Raw genomic sequence first — 19,213 nt, forward strand, 5'->3', positions numbered from 1 at the left:
ATTCAGTTGATCTATTTTGGTTCAGAATGAAGATGCATCCATAAAAATGAATTCTTTTTGTCCTAGTTGTGTCTGAGAGTTTTTCGGTAGTTTGGTAAGGGTTTCATTTTTTGGTGCGGATTAATTGTTGTGAAATCTGGGGTCAAGAAATGTTTCTAATATCTTTGTTTCTTCTATCTCCAGTCTTTCAACTAGGCCATGGTTGGTGATAGTGTTTCAGCTGCATACAGGCTTCTGGTTTGACTACTACACTGTTACAATGCTTATTTTTGCTTTCTGTGAGAGGGACCTTTTGTTGTATGTGTTTTTTGCGAGATAGAAGACCAGATCAACTTTACTTCTAATTTCCATTGCCTTTTTCTCGAGCCCATTCCAGCTGATGGATTCTGCAAGGTATTTGAGTTCTTTGATTATCTCTACTTTTTGTTGTCCCACTTTAAAATGTTGTGGTGGGTTTTTTATGTTTGTTGTTACATTGGTCTTTTTGAGGGTTTTGAGACCTGTTTTTTCTGTTCAAGGGTCTGTTCTTTGGCTATTTCCCAGGTCTCAGCTAGTAGGGTTATATCATCTGCAAAGGCTAGATAGTTGGCTTTGATGCCTTTTGTTTTGTGCTCCTAGGCAGATTCCAGTATCTCTGTGTACCCGTCTGTCCAACAAATTTTTCTTGGGAGCACTTAACTAGCAGTGGGGGATACCATCTCCTTAGCTTACACCAGTTTTTATTTCAAAAGGTTTAGTGTTCTCCCATGAATTTGGCTTTGGAATATGTGGTGATAAGGGTCTCTGTGATTGGATTTATATTTTTTGTTATCTAGGGCTAATTCTTTTAGTATATATAAGGGATTCCTGGTGTATTGAGTTGCATGATTTTAAAAACTCAATGACAGTCATAACATATCATTTTGCTCTTCATTTTTGGTATGTCATGAAGTTTTTGAGATTTAGGGTTTGTTTTGGGCAGGCTCTTCCTTTCCTGAAGCCAGTTTCACATACTTCAAGTTAATTGTCTAACTGGGATTTTGCTCTGTTTAGTAAGACTGTGGAGAATATCTTGTATGTTATGTCTAGGGGGAGGTTCCTCCATAGTTGTGGTCTGCTTGGGACACTTTCTTATGGAGTGGGTGGACGAGGGCCGCCTTCCATTCATCAGGGGTTTTTCATGTATTCATATTTCTTCAAAAAAGTTGTGGTGTGCGTCTGTGACATTTTTTCCTCAAAGTTCAGCTCGATTTGGTCTCTCTGAGACCTTGTGGTTTTTGAGATTTGAAATGACTGTAATTCCTCAGTGATGGACGGTTCAGAGTTAGGGCTGGTTGTCGAGCTCTTCAAGACCACTTTTCTGTGTTCTTCGCAGTTGAGATGGTTTTGGAAATATTGGAAATTGTTTGCACACATTTCCATTTCTGTCTTCAGTTTCCAAGTTCAGTGGGCTGTATTTGGTTATTTTTCGTTTAAAATTTGTATAAAAGTTCCTTGTGTTGTTTTTTTACGAAGATCATTGACTAATTTGTTTTCCACTTGCAGATAAATGACCAAGTGGATGAAGCAGCCACACTCTCACCGGTCCAGATATTCCTCAAAGAAGAGGAAGGTGTAAGTATTCATGAAATACTGACTGTCAGTTACACACTGAAGTAATGAGATAACTGTTAATTGTATTTCATTTACCAGTAGTAGAAAACGCATATACATAAAATTTCTTATATACTATAGTTGAAAGTCAAACTGGAGAATACACATTATAATAAGCCACAATTGTACTGTGTATACACACACAGATTAGGTTGATATTTCTCAGGGACTCTTTGCAAATGATACAGTTGTGTACAGTGATTTCACATAACTAGAAAATTATTGTTAAATGCTGGAGGACTTGATGATGTGCATGTGGTTCAGGGACAGGCAAGTGAAGTACTGTAGATGTGTAAATAGATGAAAAGACTGTCGTTGCTCAGTTACTGGAAAAAGGACACAACCAGCAATAGCTGCAGTTTCAGGAGAAATCAGATGGCAGAAAATTCGTGCTGGACTGGGACTCAAACCCGAATCTCTGGGACTGAAACCCGGATCTCCCGGTTTATGTGTTAGGTCACCATAACCACTTTGGCTATCCGTACTGGAGTCATGACAAGAAACACTTCCATATGTCGTCATCTGTGCGTCACAATCTGCACTCTTGCACTTAATTTACAGGGATTGGAAAAATTTACGTTTCTGCTTCAAAATGCAAAATTACGTTTTAGATGCTATTTTGTAGTAAATCGTATCCAGATGAACTATTTTATCAGAGATAATTTGAAATATCTTGATTCCTGCATAAAAATATTGAAAATGTAACCAGTTTTTGGTTAATGGTATTGTGCATGTTCTGGCGAAGGCCAATTTGTAAAGGTAATGTGTATAAGAACCTTTCTGCAAAATGAAAGTGTACAAATGCAACAACACATCAATGCACTAAATGATCTGATGCCAGGCCAGTTGTGGGCGGTTGAGTGGTCTATTTAAGATACGTGCTGTGTAATACAATGTAGTACTCAGCTGTGGGACCTAGTATTTTATAACAAAGAAATGTGTACCTTTGTTTGTTAAAAAAGCCCAAAATATGGTTTAATGTGGACATTTCTAAAGTGGCAAATTAGGAGGAGTATGTTTTGAGCAGTGGTTGTATCGAATACTGCTAGATATCAGGCCTGCACTAAGTCGTTAACAATAGTCCGCTAACATCAGCGAGCAGTTGAGCTGTAGCTTTCCCCCAAATATTTTGTGTCATGTGTTGCTTATTGTTTTCTGATTTTGAAATAAGTGAAGCTACTAATCCTGATCTGTTATGGATTTCGATTACGAACCTTACAACGTTAGAAGAGATGGGTGATCCCTTTGACAATACTGTTGGCTGTTGCCATGTGAAAGGAAGGCGGGGTTTGTTTCTGCACACCATTCTTCTTCCCTCTGGCAGTCAAAATTCTAGTTTGTTTATGCTTGTGGTCATCTGTCACTATAGCCTGTAGTGTCTGCACTATGTGCCAAAATTCTTCTCCTAATGTTAACATAGCATTATGATATGTTCAGTTCTGCTTCTATGCTAACTGCCTTGTCTGTTCTGTCTGTAGCATTGTAAAGCATGGGTCGCACACCTACGAATGCCCACAAAAGATAGAAATTAATAGTTTGTAGATTTTGTTATCATCGCATTGTGCAGAAAAGAGAGATAATGTCCAGAAACACCTTAAATTAGAGACGCATTCAGCTCACTGTCAGGAAAAAGCTGTGGCTTTTCAACAGAACAATCATTTTTAAGATCTTAAATATAGCCAAATGAAGAAAACATAGGCTAGTTTGGAAGAAAAAGGTTTTGGAAGTTTTTGCAAAAGCAAACATTACTGTCACAAAGTTCCCATTCAGCACCTTTCTGTAGCAGTCAGTTTCAAAGAAATAAGGCTTTGTTTATTTTCACTCACGTGACAACCTTTGAGGTAGGTGCATCTAATCATTAAAAGAAATATGAATCTCAACAAAAATAGATGCGAAGTTTACCAAAAAAAAAAAAGAGAGAGAGAGAGAGAGAGAGAGAGAGAGAGAGAGAGAGAGAGAGAGAGATTCCAGTACGTGGGGTACATATAGAAGTTTGGGCCTGGCCAAGAGTTGTGCACAGATAGCCAAAACAGTTAAGGTGACCGCTCGTGTAAAGCAGGAAACCTAGGTTAGAGTTCCAGTATGGCACAAATTTTAGTTGTTTTCATTCCATTATACAGCTGATGGTTGTCCGTATTTGCAACTGCAAATATGTTTTGTGTATTCCATGTGGGCTGTGGTCAGCACAGTGCTTGTTCTTTTGGGCATGCATGTATGTCCAAAGGAACATTGCATCATACTTTTAACAACACAGGCACTGCAATATCATAAAATGTCTGTGTTTATACAGTGTCTGCATCATCACAATATAATGCTCTTCAGACACGCATGCCTAAAAGCTGTGGATTAACATTATGAAATAAATCTACTTATTTCATATCTGCATCGATGTCAGCATTTTGTTACACACGAAAGTTTGTGCTGGACCGAGACTCGAACTCAAATTTTCCACTAGTTACGAGCGTTCACTTAACTGCTTCGGCGATCTGAATGTTCCCCCGGGACTGATCCAGACTTCTATATATCGTGTAGTCACATCCCGTATGCCCACACAATTTGCGATTCTCGTGCAGGGAGAGAAGAGTGTTATATTGTCATTTTAGCCTCTCGTTGGTGCATATTTGTAATATGCGAACTTTTTCACAACATTATATTATTGTATATAAATTAGTTGTCAGTTGACAGCTCCCACCAGCAATACACGAGTCGGACCTGTGCCGGTTTTGCAGGCTCCAACCCTGTTGGCAGTTCCACTATGCAAATCATTGTTCTTGCTGGTACTCAAGTAGCAAATGTATTTTAATGCGAAAATGTTGTCTAAATGAAGAAAAAATGTAACCCTGGCCCTAATGACAATTAACAGCACTACGGAGGTCTAGATCGTAGTCAACTTAGAGAATTTTTATGTACTTTTTGTAGGAAGTACAGACATCAAACTTAATACTTGTTACGAGTTAAATGTTGACAAAATTTCAAAACGATGTCATCCTCGAGCATTATGCACGAGTCTCTATAGACCGTATGCTGAAGCTGTGGCGCGATCCCAACCGAGGGATGTTTGGTGAAGACTAGGGACCGTATTATACGCATTTGCATGCTGCATATGCATTTGCATATTTCGCTCCTTTTCACCAGTTATTGCATATTTTAATAAAAACTGGTGACGATACATATTTCACTCTGTTTACAATATTTTAAAAATTGAGACGGGTAGTCTCTAGCTCTATCTAGTTTTTATGTCTCACACATTCACCGCACCTAAAACTGCGTGTAATAGCTAACCGAAAGCCCACTGCATGGCGAAATCATTACAGAATAGGAACAGGAAGAGTCAGTGCTCCTGCACCTGTGCCCCCCGGTTAATCCCCCCCACTGTCCCGCCGTATGCGTTCGCAACAAATAAATTAAATTACGCGAGCTTTTAGTCGCACATCCGTTGTTTCAGTTTAGCTTTCTGCTTACTTGTACACAGTTGAACGTGTTAATGATGTGCAGCGTATAACGTGTCGTGTGCCATACCACCCGAAAAAAGAATGGTCGTTTCGTGGATAGCTGACCGTCCCGGAACATTTACATATGACGGAATTATTTTATGTTTTCAAGTCTGTGAAAAAAAATGTTTTGTGCAAAAAAAAAAAAAGTTTCAAGTACATCAGCATGCCGAGACCAATCTTCGTATCACAGGAATGCAGAAGAAAAGGTGATGACAAAAATTTCTGATAACAGCAAGTTGCAGTAGCAGGGACTTGTCCAGAGGTAACCAAAAAAGTCTGTTTAACATGGATCTGTGCAGAGCATTCATTGCAAGCAATATTCCTCCTCACAAACTTATGAATTCTATCCTCTAAGGCTTCCTGCAGAAATATTGCTTAAATCAAAATATACCAGATGAATCGACATTGTGTAAAAATTACATACCGACAATGTACGTAAATGTTCTGGAAGAAATACGCAATGAACTCGAGGGCAACATGATCTGGATTTCAGTTGACGAAACTGCAGAGAGTTGTGACCTGTACTTTGCAAATTTAATTGTTGGTGTTTTAAAAGAAGAGCCTTCTTCTTCCTATTTAGTGTTATGCAAAGAACTTGAAAAAGTAAATCATTCTACGATCACTAGATTTGTGATTGAGGGTATTAGAAAAATATATCCAGAATCTTCTGCAAATGCAAGTGTGTTTGTGTTTATTTGAGATGCTGCTCCCTATATGATCAAAGCAGGAAAAGCCCTCAGAGTATTTTATCGTAATTTGATTCGTGTGATGTGCTTTGTTCACTGTGCACATCGCCTTGCTGAATTTAAGTAAACTGATTTCAGCCACAGAGAAAGTGTTTCTAAAGGCTCCTGCTGGCATCAACACCTACAAAGAAAAACTACCAAATGTGCAATGATTATAAAGAGTCTGCCTCGATTGCAAATATAAACCGGATGTTCGCCTAGGTTTCGGTGCAGATAACCACGCCTTCTTTGGAGCACACTAAAACTACAAACTGCCTAAATAGGCATCGCCCATCATTAATACAGTTAGTAGTTTTAGTGTGTTCCGAAGAAGGCATGGTTATCCGCGCCGAAACCTAGGTCAACATCCGGTTTCTATTTGCAATTGAGGCGGATTCTTTATAATCATTAAATTATTCCAGTCGTAACACATTGGGGTACGTAGGTTGAAGCTGTGTCATTTTACAGTGAAAATTTCAAGGCCATTAGAGGGGTAGTAAATGACTTTAATAGTGCAGAGGCTTTGGCAGTTTGCCAATCCAAAGAAGCTTATAATGATTCCGGTATTAAAAAAGACATTGCTGTGATTAGCACTAATTTTCCCATATGCCTGCAAGTATTAAAAAGCTTGAAACTCAAGGTTTGGCATTGAATGAATCTATTCAGTTAATGAATGAAATTATTCTAGTGAACTGCTCATTGCCGGAGGTATTCCCGAGAAAACTTATAGAAAAGTTTGAAAACATTTTATACAATAACCCAGGCTTTGAACCCTTGTACCATATTGATAGTCTTATTAATGGGATGGGTGACCTTTTACCAGAAACGGTAAGTGCCAACATAGCACCCAAATTCAAATACTGCCCAGTCACCTCAGTTGATGTAGAACGGTCCTTTTCTACTTATAAAAATGTTTTGAGTGATCGAAGACACAATCTTACCACCAAACTTTTGGAACAGTACTTGTTTATGTGTATTTACAATAGTAGAAAAATGTAAAATAAATTTTAAATGATGCTTTGGTCCAATAGTATTAATTAAAAGTTAATGATGTTAAAAAAATTCATGATTGTGTGTTGTTTTTTAAATAAAATATTGCTGGGTTTTTGAGTGTGCCACCGCTGCGTGCAGTATATCTCGAAGTTGGTCCTGTACGTATCGATTGTTTTGCCGTGACTCAACTCACATCGCGTCTGTTTGTTACCGACAACAATAGTGAAGAAGGAACAACTCTTGAAATACAGTATGAGTCCCCATTTTGCAAATTTTAGAAAATAATCCCAGAAAGCCTCCGCCCCCCCCCCCCCCCTTTGTAACCTCTACCAGAAATTATTCAGAAAGTGATATCAACATGATATCAACATTCTAAATGTACCGATGTTTGGCATGGCTGGCACTCTTCCTCGTAATTGATATGCACAGGTTCGACTTTGAGATGTAATGCACGCAGTAACTCCTATGTTTTTTTATTATTTGATCTTGCAGATTTCTGCACTTTGTGCATTTTTAAGCATTTTTCAAGCATATTTTAAGATTTTTATGATGCATATAATCCAGTGATGACACACCCACAAGAATAGCATTTTAGAGCAGTTTTGAAAAAATTGTAAGCTTTCATCAACCTGAAGGTGGTTTTGAGCAGCACAGTGCTCTACTAGGGACAGTCCTACTCAAGGCCATACACCATTGCCTTCCTCTGACCTTTGAACTCATTCATCTACAGTTTGTCAACTCCAAACTGTGGTGGAACTTGCCGTTTTTCACAATAACAGATCCATCAGGAGGTTAAGGAAGTGATTAACGACAAATAAAAACGTGTAGCTACCTCAGCGCTTACACCACTCTTCACCTGTCTGTCAGCGATGTCGCGAACGACCGACGGTGGAAAGATGGTGTGCTCTAGCAGTCAGTACCTCGCTACCTGCCATGGCGCGAGCATCAGTGTGTGTGCAGATAATGGATGTGTGTTACTTAAAATAGCAAGCGGGACTATGATATTACGTGTGCTATCAGTTGCTTGTCTTATTACTGTGCTGACTAATAAAACATTATTATCTCGAAGTGTAGTGTTTGATTATCTGCAAAGGTGTTACTCATACTGGCACGCTGCCAGCTTCATACTGTATTTACTTGAGTCTAAGACGCCCTTGAATATAAAATGGCCCAATTTTTTTAAATTTTTTTATTTATTCATTTTTTTAATGAGAGGCTCCTTGAGAGAAATTTATTTTTAACAGATTCTGATTAACTGGAATTACAAACTGTTTTATTGACATAAAGTATCTGCCAAAAAGGTAACCTTATAACTATTCTAAACTTTTGCCATTTATTGATTGTCTAAATTTTGATAACACTTGGAGAAATAAAATAAACAACAAGAAATTGTTCACATGAATTTTTGGACTGTTTTCTTTTCTGCCTTTTATGCTTACAATCCCTGTAGTGTGTGCTACCACTATCTTGGGTCATCACCATCATCAACCTAATGGCACAGCCGTGAAATTTATACCTTCATTGTCACAAACATGTGGCTGTTTCTTCAGAATATGTGGCTATTTCTGAGGTGGTTGTTATGTTGGAATTTGAGAACACAGCTTTTTTTCCTGTATACATACCAGATTTCACCTCTATCCTGAAATGAGTATGTTATAATCTCACTTCCAAACATGTCACCTCCCCCCACTCTGTGTAGAACCACCTGATATACCTCCTTTCATTCTTGTCATACGTCATGGAGAGTGTTGACAACATTGCAGCAAGAAACACAGAAGTACATCACTTGCCTAGATCTAGACTTTTGTTGTCTTGTGCAGAAATGAATACTATTGTTGAGTATTTGTCCAATTTTAAAGTCAGTTCAATTCCGACTACAAATGCACTTGGGCAAACTGCAGTTTAAACACAGTAGATGTTCATACACTGAAGTGCTGAAGAAACTGGTATAAGCATGTTTATTGTAACACAGAGATTTGTAAACAGGCAGAATACGGCGCTGCGGTCGGTATTGCCTTTACAAGACAACAAATGTCTGGGGTAGTTCTTAGATCAGTTACTGCTGCTACAATGGTAGGTTCCCAATATTTAAATGAGTTTGAACGTGGTGTTACAGCCAGTGCATGAGTGATGGGACACAGCATCCCTGAGCTAGCAATGAAATGCAGATTTTCCTGTACGACCATTTCATGAGTGTACTGTGTACTGTGACTATCGGGGATCTGGTAAAACAGCAAATCTCAGACATCACAATGGCTGGAAAACAGTCCTGCGAGAACGGGAGCGACGACAACTGAAGACAGTTGTTCAATGTGACAGAACTGCAACCCTTATGCAAATTGCTGCAGATTTCAATACTGGGTTATCAACAAGTGTCAGTGTGTGAACCATTCAACGAAACATCATCGATACGGGATTTCGGAACCGAAAACCCACTCGTGTACCCTTGATGACAGCATGACACAAAGCTTTAGGCCTTGCCTGGGCCCAGTTAACACCAACATTGGACTTATGATCACTGGAAACATGTTGCCTGGTTGGACGAGTTTTGTTTCAAATTAGATACAGTTGTGGAGACAACCTCATGAATCCATGGACCCTGCATGCCAGCAGTTGACTGTTCAAGCTGGTGGAGGCTCTTAATGGTGTGGGGCATGTGCAGTTTGAGTGATATGGGACCCCTGATAAGTCTAGATATGACTCTGACTGGTGACACGTATGTAAGCATGCTGTCTGATCACCTGCATCCATTCACGTTCATTGTGCATTCCGACAGACTTGGGCAATTCCAGTAGGACAATACGTGGCAATTACAGCAGGACAATGCGACACCCCACACACCCAGAATTGCTACAGAGTTGCTCCAGGAACACTATTCTTTGAAGGACAAAAATAAACACTTTTGCTGGCCATCAACCTCCCGATCATTATTGAACATATCTGGGATGCCTTTCAACGTGCTATTCTCGAGAGTTCCATCTCCTCACACTCTTAGGGATTTGTGGACAGGCCTTCAGGATTCCTGTTGTCAGTTCCCTCCAGCATTACTTCAGGCATTAGTAGAGTCCATGCCACGTCGTGTTGCGGCACTTCTGCGTGCTCGCAGGGGCCCTACGTAATATTCGGCAGGTGTACCAGTTTCTTTGGCTCTTCAGTGTAGAAAGCAAAAGTAGTTGGTATAGATTACCACGCATAACAACATGATGAAATTTGCTGCGGGCTCAGTGCTTCCCTCCGTGCAATCGTCATAGCTCTCAGCCAAGCTGGTGTCACTGTTATCCTTCCAAGCTTGGGTAACTGTCAAAAACAGACTGCAATATCTGCTAGTATGCAGGTCATATGTAACAACACCAACTAATATGTAAATAAAAGATTGCATTTAAGATTCTGTTCCACTCTCGAAGTTTTGCTCATCCCGCGATCTACTGACATCTGTCGGTACTATCTCCACAACGGGTCTTGCGACTGTAATTTATTTTTGCTTTGACAATTACAGTCTGTTTAATATGATCTACTTCCTTTGTCAGCCACGTCATTCTATATTAATTTTCCTTCTTGTTTCAACTGAATTTCACCAACGTGGTATACAGCTGAGTAAAATCAGGTAATGTTTTTACATGGTATTGTAATACATGAGCAGTGGTCAAATTTCTCATTTGCAATCTACGTAGTAAATCATTACAGTGTCTCATAACCAAATAAAATTTTGATCTGGTTTCTGAATCAACTAATGTTCTTTGAAGGACAAAAATTTCTATATTTGAATGTTACCTTTACTTAAAAAATTGCATTAATGTTTGTATAGAATATTTATACATGTATGAGAATGTTTATTGGAAACCTGTTAAAATACAACAAAAGCTTGTAAGTTGATAGAGTTTAATTCTATTTCCTCCTGTGTTTCACCAAACTGTCAAATGTCAATCAGTGCAATAGACTGTTGTGGCTAGTTCATTATTTCTTGTGTATCTCTTGCGCTAGTCAGTGTCACGTGATCGTTCGAGTAACGTCGATACTGTACCGAGCACTTCGGTGTATCGGGAACTCTCGAGCTTGTCGGAACGTATCATTTGCCGAGCCCTGCCCTTCAGAATTATTTAAAATAAAATTGCACAAAGCTTCATCTTCATGATGACCACTGTAAATGTAATACTACTACTGTGCACATTACTAAACAATGTGATAATGGTGACCTCAGGAAAGTAGTTCAATCAGCCAATTTAAGACAACCCTGTAGCTTTTGAATGACACATTTGGAAAGAAACCTCGTCTTATAATTATGTAAATACTCTAGATGATGCACGGTTTTCAATATGTTATCTGCTGATACATATTTCACCATGAGTGATCTGAAGATGATTGTGTGGTCAACTGAAATTAGTCTTCACATTTTAATGTTTTATAGTGCACGGGATCTAGACAGTAAAAAAGTTTTTACTGACTTGAGCTATTAATACTTGCTGGTTTGAAATGGAAACACAGTTTCCTTCTGTAATGTGTTTCTGTTGTTTTAGGGGAGGAGACCAAACAGCGAGGTCATCGGTCTCATCGGATTAGGGAAGGAAGTCGGCCGTGCCCTTTCAGAGGAACCGTCATGGCATTTGCCTGGAACGATTTAGAGAAATGACGGAAAACCTAAACTGGGACGGCCGGACGTGGCATTTAACCGTCGTCCTCCCGAATACCAGTCCAGTGTCCTAACCACTGCGCCACCTCACTCGGTGTGTGTGTTTCTGTCGTGGCCGGATGACGGTGGGTCGAGTGGTGCCGCTAAATGACTGCCGCATCTGGGAGTGTGGTGGCTCATCAGTTTGCACGAGGGCCGCACTGTTTTGGAAGACTTGCAGTGTTTAGGGCTGCAATGTGGCGGGAGCTCTGTGTCTAATGGTAGCCTGCATTGAGGTAGGCTGGCTTGCACCAGGACGTGGACAGTGCTGTGTCTACCCCTTTAATGTGGAGAGTGAGTGTGCTAGTGTTGTGTCCTGCGAATGGATTTGAGCCTCAGAAGGGCGGTTCTAGTGCTCCACGCAGTGGACCGTGTCAGAGGAAAATGTGGTACGTCGTTGCCAGCTCTCTGAGAACAGAAGTAGCCTGTTTTCAGTGCCGTGTTGTTCCACTCGGTAAGTAAGTGTGGAGGGTAAGAATTGTAGAGGGAAACCTAGGTGTAACTACGGGAAGCAGGTCCGAAAAGATATAGATTGTGGTAGTTGTGCGTGAAGAAGAGGTCTGATCGGGATACACCGATGTGGGAAGCTGCTTATTTGTTGCAAAGCCATTGTACAGCAGGCATGTGAATCGGTACTGAGGATGTTATGCCACCAGTTGTCAGATGTGTGATACTTTTACCGCAACATGTTTGGGACTATGTTACCTCATTATTGAGTTCTATAAAATATGGAAACCAGTTAAGAAATCACAATACTACACATACTGACCCATATAAAAATATTTATATCTCCCTTTAATGTAACATACCATAAGGCTTCTGTGCCATTAGGCATCATCAGCAGTAAAATCCAGCAGCAAATGTGCATTGTCATACATAAAACTCTTCTCAGAACATCTCATATTGGCACGTTACACTCTCGAGGCACAGTTTGCGTGTTAAATTGGACGACACTAGTGTCACTTTAGCGATATCTCCTCAGGGAACAGCAACAGATTTATTCGAATTAGCGGCATTAGGTTTAATGTTTTCAGTTGTCTTCCGTATGGATGCACACAATGAAACACAGGTGTAGTAATTGTTTTTAGAATTTTTAGAACTTTTGATTTTCATAAATTTTACAGTAGAAAGTAACGTTGTTGAGGGCTCTGACATATGCTTTGCAGTCGAGTGCTATTTTTGGTAGGTGACAGCAGCAGCTTTAGTTTAACAACTGTGCCTTGAGAGCATAACATACTAACATGAGATGTTAGAGGAAAAGTTTTATGTTTGACTGTGCATGTTTGCTGTTGCCTTTTGCTATTGATGATGACGCCTAATGGCACAAGAGCTTTGAGGTACATTACACTGTGGGCCGACATAAATATTTCAGTATAGGTCAGTAGGTAGAGTGTTGTAATTTATTGGTGGATTTCCTTGTTTTATAGCACTTGATAAATGCGTTGTGGTAAAAATACCAGACATTTGACCACTCATGGTGTAACATACTCAGTACCATTAGGGTGCAGCGTAAAACAAAAGTCTTTTGAATGAAGACCACAGCAACATGCAGTTGATATTGATGAAGTTATAATAAGTGACAGATTATTATTCACGTATGGGCCCAGTAGGACCACGCGAGGTACAATCCATCAATGTCATGTTTGATGGTTGGCCTTTCTTTGTGCCCAAATTTGTTTCATCCTTTCAGAATGAAGTCTCTTTCTTTCATCAGACCACGGTGTTCCAATCTGTTTTCTAATCAGTGGCAGACTATAGATTATTGACTGATTCCCCCCCCTCCGTTGACTTTCATCTACACTCTGAACTAATGAGATACCTATTAATTGAATGTCCTTTAGCTATAGCAGAGAAGGCCTGTGGATGCAATTTCTTATCTACTACAGTTGATAGTGAGTGAATTGGAAAATTCTACTGTGCAACAACTGAGTGAGGTGGCGCAGTGGTTGGACACTGGACTCGCGTTCGGGAGGAGGACGGTTCAATCCTGCGTCCGGCCATCCTGATTTACGTTTTCCGTGATTTCCCTAAATCACTCCAGGCAAATGCCGGGATGGTTCCTTTCAAAGGGCACGGCCGGCTTCTTTCCCCGCCCTTCCCTAATCCGATGAGACCGATGACCTCGCTGTCTGGTCTCCTTCCCCAAAACAACCAACCAACCTACTGTGCATAAGTGTACAGGTAGGCTAGCTTGCTGGCTCTGTGAAGCTCTTTGCAAATGTTGCCATTGTGTACAGGGATTTCATATTGTTAGGAAATTATTATTAAATGTAGTGAGTCTTGAGGATGATTTGCACATTGTTCAAGGACTGACAAATGATATAATGTAAATTGCTCGATTACTAGAATCGAACACAACTGTCAATAGGTGCAGTTAAGTGTGTGAGTAGTGAGTTTATGTGTGTGTGTGTGTGTGTGTGTGTGTGTGTGTGTGTGTGTGAGAGAGAGAGAGAGAGAGAGAGAGAGAGGGAGGGGATTTGCCCTGAGTTATGTGGGATTTGAAGAGGGAAGAGAGAGATATAGAACTAAAAGTACTGTCTAATTGAACTTTCCCAAAAATTTTGTAATGCAGGCTACATTCGATATTTGCTTTTTACCAGGATAATGTGTCATACTTATGGGTACAGCCCGTATTTGCGTGCAGCCTATTGTGGATAATGAAGTCATAAATATTGTTTGATATCACATACAGTTGTACTGTCCATAAGCATTGCCATCATACCAACTCAAATGCTTTTTGAAAGTTTAGAAATAATCTGTTCAGCTGTTTGGCCCAATCTGTGGCTCTCACAATGTCATAAGAGAAGAATGAAATTTGGGTTCTGCACTGCTGATCCTTCTGGAATCAGAGCTGGTTGACACAGAGAAAGTAATTCTGTTAGAGACAGCCATTGTAATGCTACAAGACATAATGTAGGGTAAGTTCATATGACTCTGTTGTGGACTTGGACTGGTTGCCCATCCACAAATGGGGTCTACTTAGCAGCACGGTCATGCACTCTCCTGTCAAAATTGTGTACAGTTAGTACCAATTGTTCATCGGTAGGACTGAGGGTGTTGCTCAATGTGTAGTTGTGTATGTTGCCTAACTTTGCATTTTTTATTTTAGTTGTGATTGAGCTCCCTTTTGTTTGGATTAAAGTTAATGTTAACTAGTCACTTTTAATATCTAGTGTACAGAGATACAGGTTTAATTCTTTTTTCAGGCGTATTGTAAGGCAGAAGAGCCTGTGCTGGTCTCACTTGTCACAGTGCTTCTCAAAGAAGAACATGTGGTAAGTTTTGTTATTAAGACATTTGCATTTGGTAATGAATTGGCTTAAGTAGAGACAATAATGACCCATGATGTATCTTAGAAGATAGATTGAAGCATACATTTTAGATAGATGTGTTAAATCTCTGACACTGTTGACTGGAATACACTATTTAATATATTAAAAAAATTAATCAATTTTTGAAAATATAATGTAATTGAATAGGTAGAAAATCTACTCACCAAGTGGCAGCAGGAGGAAACATGTACAAAGATATTGAAATCTGCAAGCTTTCAGAGCCAGTGGCTCATTCTCCTGACAGAAGAGTTGAAAGGGATGGAAAGAGGGGTGAAGGAAAAGGTCTGGTGAGCTTTAGGCACCGGAGAGGAGAAGACACTGATTCCAAAAGCCTGCGGATTTCAATACGTTTGTATTTTTCTCCTGCTGCCACTGCTCGGAATGCACTATTTGGAATTCTTAAGTTGTCACGCATAAAATACAGGGAGCGAAAAGAAATGTCTTATACAGAAACAAGACTACAACTGTAAGAGTCAAATTGCTGCAGCGCACCTATCACGGACCGCTGGCAGTCCAGTGTCTGCCAGCTGCACAAACCATGGCAGGGCCGAGGAGTCGGCAAATAGATTGTGTTGAGAGGGCATTGCCAGTGGCCGCACCAAAACGACACTTGCTGCACGCTGTTAGCATTGGCGTTAGGCGATTGAGGCTGTGTTCCGCTTCTGTGACCCAGCCGAGCAGCCGGTCGAAAAGCTGTAGTACTCTGCACACTTAAGATTTAAGTTTGTGCTATGGTAGCAGAAGGCAGTGACATTGCCAGTCCGGAACTGTCGAATTCACCACAGCCGCTGCCGTCCAGTTTGCCGTCCACTGCCACTCGCAACTGAGATGTCACACGCCCTAGGAACGGTCTCCGCCAGCTTGGCGTATCAAATGCATTGTGACAGTTGCGAGCAAATCGTTTCTGAAAAACAGAAAATTTTTAATATTGAATATTAATTTAAATCTTTGGGAGTCTTTTGTGAACGTCTTTATATGAAGTATAGCCTTGTATGGAAGAGAAATTTGGACGGTCATCATTTCAGGCAAGAGAAGAAGAGCTTTTGAAATGTCATACTACAGAAGGCTGCTGAAGATAAGTGGTAGTGGATAATTAGTGAAGTAGTTCTGGATCAAATTAGAAAGAAAAGAAATTTGTCACATCTTGGCTAAAAGAGGATGTATGCTGGGGCATCAAGGGATTGTCAGTTTGGTGATGGAGGGGATAGGGTTAAAATTGTAAAGGAAGAACAAGGTTTGAATACACTAAGCAGACTGAAGTGGATGTAGGTTGTTGTACCTATACTGTGATCAGGAAAGAGGCTTGCCAAAGATAGACTTCACGGAGAGCTGCCTCAAACCAGTCTTTGTGCTGAAGACCACAGCAGTGTTGAAACCCTAATTTTGTATGAAAGGTCAAATTGAGTGAGTTCGCCATAATGTTCCAAGCTATAGTGTAATTAGTGGCTGCTTAGAGTGTGCGAACTGTTTCAAGAAGTGTTTAGGCCATACGGTATATAGTGCCGCACTTAATGCTGGAAATGGGTACTGCACTCAAACATGGTGGCACCAGAAGTACACATTAATGGCCACACAGTAAAGGTAACACTGTTTGTAGCATCTTCCCCTGTGTAAATGTAAAACAAACTGTTGGCTTGTTTTATGAAAATGAAAGTTACTGCTCACCATATAGCAGAGATGCTGAGTCGCAGATAGGCACAACAAAAAGACTGTCACAAATAAGCTTTTGACCTACAAGGCCTTTGTCAGAAACACACACACACACACAACTGCGGACTTTGGCAGCTGAAGCCACACTTATTCATAATATATCATTCGTTCTGAATTTTACATTGTTTGATGTTGGCTTATTTTGTTATTTTTCCCCCCATAGTGTTCATAAGGAGTTGTCTTCTGGGATAAAGCACAGAAAATAAATAGCTATGGGCACCCATATGGGGTCATTCTATGCCAAACTATTCATGGGCCATCTAGAGCAATATTTTCTAACTCCCCAGAATCCAACCCCTCACCATTTCAGATTCATTGGCGACACCCTCATGAACTGGACTGAGGGTGAGGTAACCCTAGCCACATTCCCCCAAAACCTCAACACCTTCCTCAGTGCTGACCTCCACCTCAAGGATAGCTTCATCAGTACCTCCGTCCATACCAAACCTTCCAAACACTGACAGTACCTCCACTTTGACAGCTGCCACCCATTCCGTACCGAGAAATTGCTCGCGTACAGACTAACCACCTGTGGTCATCCCATCTGCAGGGACGAGCAGTGCCAGAGCAAATATACCGAGTATCCCACCGAGACCTTCGCAGACCGAAATTACCCTCCCAACCTTTTACAGAAGCAGATCTCGCATACCTTGTCTCTCCAGCCATCTACCACCTCCCACTTACTCACCATCTGGTTACAGAGCAGCATTCATCTCGTGCCTCGGCACCACGTACGACTGGAGCAACCGTTTTGCCTGCCTCTCACTGTGCCCTGAAATAGACCTAGAGGTAAGACCTATCTCGTACATTCTCCCAACCACATACTCCGGTCAGACATCTTCTACCCCATCAGAGGTAGGACTACCTGTGGAAGCAGTTTTTCTGAACTGTGCAGGTGGGAACTCTGTCTGCAATATATTCTATATTACCGTAACCCCCCTGGCCTCAGCCTTCATTAGTCCCTGTCCTCCACTTACCTATCCCCTCCCTGCTCTCACTCCAGCAATACACGGTCTTCTATTCCACTAACACACCCATTAGTCACTAGTCTTTTTCCCCATCTCTTCTTCTCTCCTCCTTTCCCAATTGCCTCCCCTCCCATCCTCCCCCCTGCGGGTCCGGGGTAAGAATAGGCCCGAGGTATTCCTGCCTGTCGTACGAGGCGACTAAAAGGAGTTTCAACTGTTTCGGCCTTTCATGTGATGGTCCCCCTTGGGGTTTGACCTACATTTTTCAAAATTCTTCTGAAGTACGAGCCTTTTGGGGAAGGACACCTTACGTGGTGTACCACTGGTCCTAAGTGCTCTAAGACCTTGGCACTCAGTATTGCACAGGCGTTGTAACCATACCCACTATTCCTCCAATTGGGCCTAAACGCCTGATGGGTTGTCAAAGTTACGCCCATAGTGCATCTCCATCTGCACCAGCGATCATGATGGACTTTCCATGGCACCAGAAATCCAGCACGGTAGCCAGCCCGTTGTGGTGGGGTCGTCATGTACCCTCTAGGTTGTAGCCCCCTGACAACACAGGGATCGTACTGCCGATACCTGAGCTGCACCCTCCCCACATCGGCCAAGGAGTAGATGCCCGTCTCCTTGGGGCATCAGGACTCCCGGCAATGGTCATCCTGCCAGGTGGCCCTTGCTGCGGCTGGGTGGCGCCCGTGGGGAGAGCCCCTGGTCGGAGTGGGTGGTATCGGGGCGGACGTTTCGCAGATGAAACGTCAACATGTATCAGGTCGCTCTGCGGCCGAGTCTTTCAAACGAAAAGGTACCGTTTCAAGTCCAGGTTCTCCTGCCCTTTCCCCCTTGGCCACTCCATGGGAGGAGGGACAGGCCCGCCGGCTTGGGGCGAAGTACTTCCCCCGCTATTTGGTCTGTTCTCGAACCGATGGGGGGACATTCGCCACCTCCAAGCCGATGTTCTTTGTTCAGCACATTGAGGACGTCTTTGGGGAAGTCGAGGCTCTCAGCAAGATGCGTTCAGGGTCCGTTCTTATCAAGACCACCTCCGCCACACAGTCGGCGGCGCTCCAGGCGTGCGACCGCCTAGGGGACATCCCAGTATCCATTGTCCCACATCTGGCACTAAATAGGACGCAGGGGGTGATTTTTCATCGTGACCTCCTGCTACAATCTGATGAGGAGCTCAGGGCCAACCTGGAGCGCCGAGGCGTGCATTTCGTCCGGCGAGTCCAGCGCGGCCCCAAAGACCGTCGCATTGACACTGGGGCCTTTATCCTCGCCTTCGAGGGGGACGTTCTCCCGGAGAAGGTAAAGGTGATGTGCTACCGGTGTGACGTGCGACCCTACGTCCCGCCTCCTATGCGATGTTTTAGGTGTTTGCGTTTTGGGCACATGTCGTCATGGTGTGAGGCTGAGCCCCTTTGTGGCGATTGTGGCCGCCCTCTTCGTGAGGAACATACATGCACCCCACCACCTCGGTGCATTAATTGTCCTGGCGTCCACTCGCCTAGATCCTCAGACTGCCCTGCCTATCAGAAGGAGAAGAAGATACAAGAAATCAAAACTTTGGATCGGCTCTCCTATACTGAGGCCAAGAAGAAGTATGACCATCTTCATCCCGTGCCATTGACTACTTCTTTTGCCTCAGTTGTGTCCACTCCTTCCGCGGTATCCTCACCCCTATCCTGTCCCC

General features: G+C 41.9%; 1 long non-coding RNA gene across 4 annotated transcripts in view; it reads left to right on the forward strand.

Annotated features, from left to right (window-relative positions):
* The window catches only part of LOC126213173 (uncharacterized), a 382,402-nt gene that overhangs the window by 337,966 nt on the left and 25,223 nt on the right, over positions 1 to 19,213 (forward strand). For 3 of the 4 annotated variants that reach the window (XR_007541099.1, XR_007541097.1, XR_007541098.1), the window contains 2 exons: positions 1,525 to 1,593; positions 14,717 to 14,785. This is a non-coding gene — a long non-coding RNA (uncharacterized LOC126213173). The remainder of the gene's footprint in view (positions 1 to 1,524; positions 1,594 to 14,716; positions 14,786 to 19,213) is intronic. The other variant, XR_007541100.1, reaches the window with a different exon arrangement.

This window comes from Schistocerca nitens, chromosome 11, assembly GCF_023898315.1.
Source record: "Schistocerca nitens isolate TAMUIC-IGC-003100 chromosome 11, iqSchNite1.1, whole genome shotgun sequence".
NCBI lineage: Eukaryota > Metazoa > Arthropoda > Insecta > Orthoptera > Acrididae > Schistocerca > Schistocerca nitens.